This window comes from Etheostoma spectabile, chromosome 21 (assembly GCF_008692095.1).
Source record: "Etheostoma spectabile isolate EspeVRDwgs_2016 chromosome 21, UIUC_Espe_1.0, whole genome shotgun sequence".
Taxonomy (NCBI): Eukaryota; Metazoa; Chordata; class Actinopteri; order Perciformes; family Percidae; genus Etheostoma; species Etheostoma spectabile.
This window is the reverse complement of record NC_045753.1, coordinates 22,760,572-22,766,264: the sequence shown is the minus strand read 5'-3', so window position 1 is coordinate 22,766,264 and position 5,693 is coordinate 22,760,572.

The following is a 5,693-nucleotide window of genomic DNA, read 5'->3' as shown; positions in this document are numbered from 1 at the left end:
CTCTGTTTTTGAGGTTATGTGTCTGCTTAGTTGAGTCCAAATAAAAATTAACACCAAATATAGTGCATTTCTAGCAAGAATTAATGAAGCAGATGATATGCAACAAGTCCCTTATAATCCCCTGGGCCAGTGGTTCCTTTACTTTTTCACATCAAGCCCCCCTAAACTGACACAAATTAGACCGAGGACCTCCGTGTGATAAGTGGGATATATTCACTGGGACACATATCACAGAAGTAAACCCGGAAGCTTAGAAAACGTTCTGCCGTATGCACCGGGCAAGCAAAGCCATTGAACTGAATAGGGTCCATTTTGAGATTGGGTATCCAGTTAAACGTCCATGACCAATTCATTTCAGAAGGAGAGACCGGGTATTGTGTGTGTCCAAGTTGGTGTTGTGAGAAAAGTCCCAACATGCTGACTGGTGGTGACTCACAGGAAATGAAGGGCTCATCTTTAACATTAATCATAACCATAGTGTGACGAGGCCTCTTTCCACAATCTCTGTCAGAACAACCAATGTGTTCACCTCCCTCCCCTCCCTCCTTCCATCCACACTACACTTACTCTGTCATAATGAGGAGCTGCCACTCAAACTGCTTCGAGCTGCACTTATTGCAACATCGTCGAGCTCAGCTGGGATTAAAGTCTCAGTTGCATTTGTTGAAACAGACTTTAGAGCAATACAGTGGGCAAATCTGGAGGAAAGAGTTTGGGAACAAAGACTGCCTGTGCTGCAACACACTGGATGGGCCAGATGAAATTTAGCTCATGAATTGAAACACATGCATCATGCATAATGAGCAGAGGCTGAAGGGAATGAGAGAGAGAGAGAGAGAGAGAGAGAGAGAGAGAGAGAGAGAGAGGAGACATCTTGTCATCACTACAAGGAGAGCGATGGAAAGATGGACAAAGGAGATGTCTCAAGGGACTATGCACTCATTCTGCATGGCTGCCTATCCGTCACCATGGAAACTGTGTGTGTATGTGTGTGTGCATTGGCGACCAACAGTGAGCTGGAGGGTGTGTGTGTGTGTGTGTGGTGTTATGAGGAGGGGAAATAATGTGTAGGTGCTAGGATGGAGGCCTCCAACTGTGTTAGCAAGAATACCTTGGAAACTAACCATAATCACATTCCACATTCTGTGTGTGTGTGTGTGTGTGTGTGTGTGTGTGTGTGTGTGTGTGTGTGTGTGTGTGTCTTACAGACAGAGAGAGACTGTGGACCAAGAGATCTATCATTTAGTAGCAGGACCCTATGTTGAGAGTGATCTTGCTGGATGGGGTGATGATGAAGGACGGCGTGATGAACGCTTGATGAAATGAAAGAGTGAAGAGCCATCAGCATGCGATCGTTGACTTACGGACTCACACACACGACACACAACACACCACACACACACACACACACACACACACACACACACACACACACTGAGACGAAGCCCATGACTAAGGCTCTTATGTGTGCAGACAACAAACATGCAAGATACTCAACGGACGCACAGACTTATAGAACAAAAGACACATTATGCAAAAACACACACACACACACAACAAACACACACACACACTCACTTCCGTGGAAGATGAAGGGACGATATTGATAAAACGCTTTCTTTGAGCAAACAGAAACGTGACATGAATAGCACAGGGAGGTTGTACACCTTATACATGCTCATAAACACATAGATAGCACGAATGCACGCACGAACACACACACAACACACATAAACACACACACACACACACACACACACACACACACACACACACACACACACACACACACACCACACACCGGGACAGACGCATGGCACCTGAGGAGGTGCCCTTGCTGTGCAACATGTGGGTGCAGTTACAGTAAAAAACACTGCCAAGCACACTCTGGCCAGGGCAAACAGCTGCCAGGGGACACACACACACACACACACACACACACACACACACACACACACACGATCCCCCGATCTTAAACCTGCAGCCTTGCTCACACACCTGTCCTGCGCTTTCACTACCACAAGAACACAGCCACAAATTCTCCACACATCTTCCTCACACACGTACACACTCTGCACATAATCCACACATAATCCTACCGCCTCTTCCTCTGTCTTCCTTCTTCATGCAAACACACAACACACACACACACACACACACACACACACACACACACACACACTTTGCTGAGTCAATGCAGATGACAAAAGACCAAAATACAAGCAGGATTTCCCCCGCCTGTCTTGATTTCTGCTGTGTGATATATAGGAAGCTTAACTGTTCCATTGATTTTGTACTGTACATTCCTGGTGTGTTGGTTCAGCTCTGCTCACTCAGTGTGGCGTCTTAATCTCTCAGGATCGCTGTCAGTTGATGAATCGTCAGTCATACAGACTGAGAAGAGCAGCTTTCAGCTTCAGGGACTATAGGTAGAGAAGTTTGGCCAGAAAACGTGTAATAGACCTTGTATGAAGGCAGTTCTTTGCAGTATATCACCGTTTACTCTTTGTGTTTCTTACACAAGTCTTATATTATCAGTCTAAGCTTTTAGGGCGAGCAACGGATCTGCCGGGGCTACTTTCAGTGCAGGAATAGCGATGTTTACCAATTACTCTCTAAATTGTTAATACATTTTCTGCCATTTGTTACCATGGTAACCATGACTTGACAGTAGCCCTGTTCGACTGGGACCAGTATTACCTGGGCTCCTCTTGTGATTTGTCGTAACTGCGGAGGTTGTCTGTTTTCTTAATTGCTGTGAATCTGCCATGTCTGATGCAAAAAAAAAAACATCCCAAATTACCTTTTTTATGTTTCACAACACACCTAGGTCATCAGGTAATTTTATTCTGTGTCCTAGTAATTGCATAAAAAAAAATCTTTAAATGTTTTTATCTTTCTAGGAATAGCCCGGACTGCAGTGGTTAATTGTTATTGAGAGCTTGGATTAAATTTGGGGTGAAAATGCAGGAAGCTCATCAGCTACTCAGCATGGGGAGCTATTTAGAGGGAGAAAGCTTACTGTAAATCAGTAATATTAGGAAGTTGCCCCCATGTGTGTGTTATTGAGTCGAAAACAGAAATGGGGGTGTACATTCCTAAATCGCACTAAGTTTATGGGTGAATCTAGTCTGGTGAAAACAGGGCTATGGGTGGATTTCAGTTTGCATGTACGCATCCCAAAATGTTATTTTCAGGTATGTGTTTGCAGGAATAGTTCAACATTTTCAAAAATTAACTTATTTGCTTTTTGTCTCAAGTTAGAGGTAAAGAAAAATACTTCTCTTATATCTGCATTACGCCATGCATAGCTGTTTATTGCTAAATATAAAAAGCAGCCTCTTTAAGCTTATCTTATAGTTTAAAGCAGTGGTTCCCAAACTTTTTCAGCTCAAGACCCAAAAGAGAAATCCGGTGTCTCCCCGGGACCCAAATTTACAAAAATACACCATGAATCATTGTGACATCTACATTTTTAAACTGTGGACAAAAGATGGAACAAACCATGAATTTAAATGTATATGAAGTATATTTATTCCATTATAGAAGTAACCAAACACACCTCTTTCTCAACTCATTTTCTTATCCCCTCCTAGGATAAGAGAAGAGAGAGAGAGAATTGCGACCAATTTTGGGTCCCGACCCTAAGTTTGGGAAACAGTGGTTTAGACTAGGGGGATGTCTTTCCCAATAAAATATATTATTTGTACTATTTTGCATTTTGCAGTCTTTTAAATAACTTTGTATAGGAGTCAGTGCATAGGTGTCTACACATCAACTCCATAATGTTTTTGAAGACTTTCAAACTCTAAGTAGGCTAAATCTTACCTGTTGGGTGTGAGCTCTGAAACTGGCGGCCGTTACAATACTGAAACTTGACATTTACGTTCACCTATTAATGACATCACAATCAAAATGTGCCACTGACTGAGTGGTTGTAATGTTAATCCAGGGCAAACAACTTTGTCATTGATCCTGGTTTTGTTGATTTCAGATCTTGCATGTAGGGCACCTATATGTTTTCTAGGCTTGGCAAACCCGGTTCCTTTTAAGGATTCAGGTTATTCTGAGTCACTCACTAAACTGATCCGGGTTAATGATACTAGAGACTCGCGATTTGCGAGTGAAGTTAAAAACTCAGGTTAAAGATCCAATTGAATCTCGACTTAAACAGGTTTTGTTTTTTATATATTTTTTGTCTCTCATGTAACCTTACCTACATCTACCTTGTCTGTTTGTTGCATTTATTTAACACGTCTTTGAGTGTCTAGAAAAGCGCCATAAAAATGAATGTATTATTATTGTTAAAAACTTGCACTGCAAGTAGTGGTCATATGGAAACATGCTAGCAGATGAGTTTGTTAGCCAAAGTGCTAGCTCGGCTAACCCTATCAGTCAGGGCACTTGCCTTGGAGGTTGTAGTTGTCCGTTGAGACTGAAAGATCCCCATACTATCACCTCCACACCTCACTAACACATTACACCTTTATGTGGTTTGTTTAATCCGTCCAGGAAGTGCCAGAAACATCTGGCCCCATGTAAAAGCACAAATTTTTAGATTTTGTTTTTAGGATGTCAAATTTGAATTAGTGAGCTTCAGACACACTGGTAGGCAGAATTTGCTCTCTTTGGAGAGAGCCATGCTAGCTGTTTCCCTCTGCTTCCACTCTTAATGCTAAGCTAGGTAACACTTAGGCTGTAGCTTAATATTTAATAGATAAATATGAGAATGTTGTCCCCATTGTTAAGCAGTTTAAATATTTAGGCATTGAGTTCTTCCCCTGCCTAAACCAGATTATTTAACATAACTATTCTGTTGTTCTGAACAGAGTTTTGAAGGATATGGAAAAGTGGTTGGGTCTTCGCATATTGATTCAAGTCCAAAGTGATTATAATACATATTTTACTCAGTATCAATTTTGTGAGCTCTATGCTACATCTCTCCACTCCTGCTGACTACTACTACTACTACTACTACTACTACTACTGACTTATCTGGAAAGGCAAGCGTCCACGACTTAAGATGTCTACTCTACAAAAGAGGCGAGAGGAGGGTGGCCTTTCAGTTCCCAACTTTAAACATTTTTTCTGGTCATTTGTCTTAGGACCACTCCTCACTTGGTTTAATCCATATCTTCACATGTTTTGGGAGTGCTCTCCTGTTGGTCAGTGTTGTCTGGAACAATATTGCATCCAAAATTTGTGTGACACTGTGCAGAAAAAGGGATAGAAATGTTTCCCAAAATGTTAAACTGTTCTCTTAAGCATCAGACTTATTCTTTAGAATACAGATGAATACAGAGAAATGCATTTTTACAGCAATATTTACCAATTGGTTCTGTGCTCTTATGGCTGTCAGTGTGAGGTTGTGGTGCAGTATTAAATGTGGAACATGTTTGAGGAAATTCTGATGAAATGCAGGGAAATGCAACCTGAATATCTGCTAGTTAACATCACAAATGTTGCATCAATTGACATTTAAAGTGAAGCATGTGAAAAGATAAATCTCAAACCCTGTCACACTGATCAGGTTTCACATTAATTTACTGTACTCATAACATCCAGACAGGTGTACAGTTACAGGTATTTTGATGACCCCCACAGTGTAGCTGACAACTCATCAAGAGGAAAGAACATACAGGGCTTTGAGGTTACTATGTGTGTGTGTGTGTGTGTGTGTGTGTGTGTGTGTG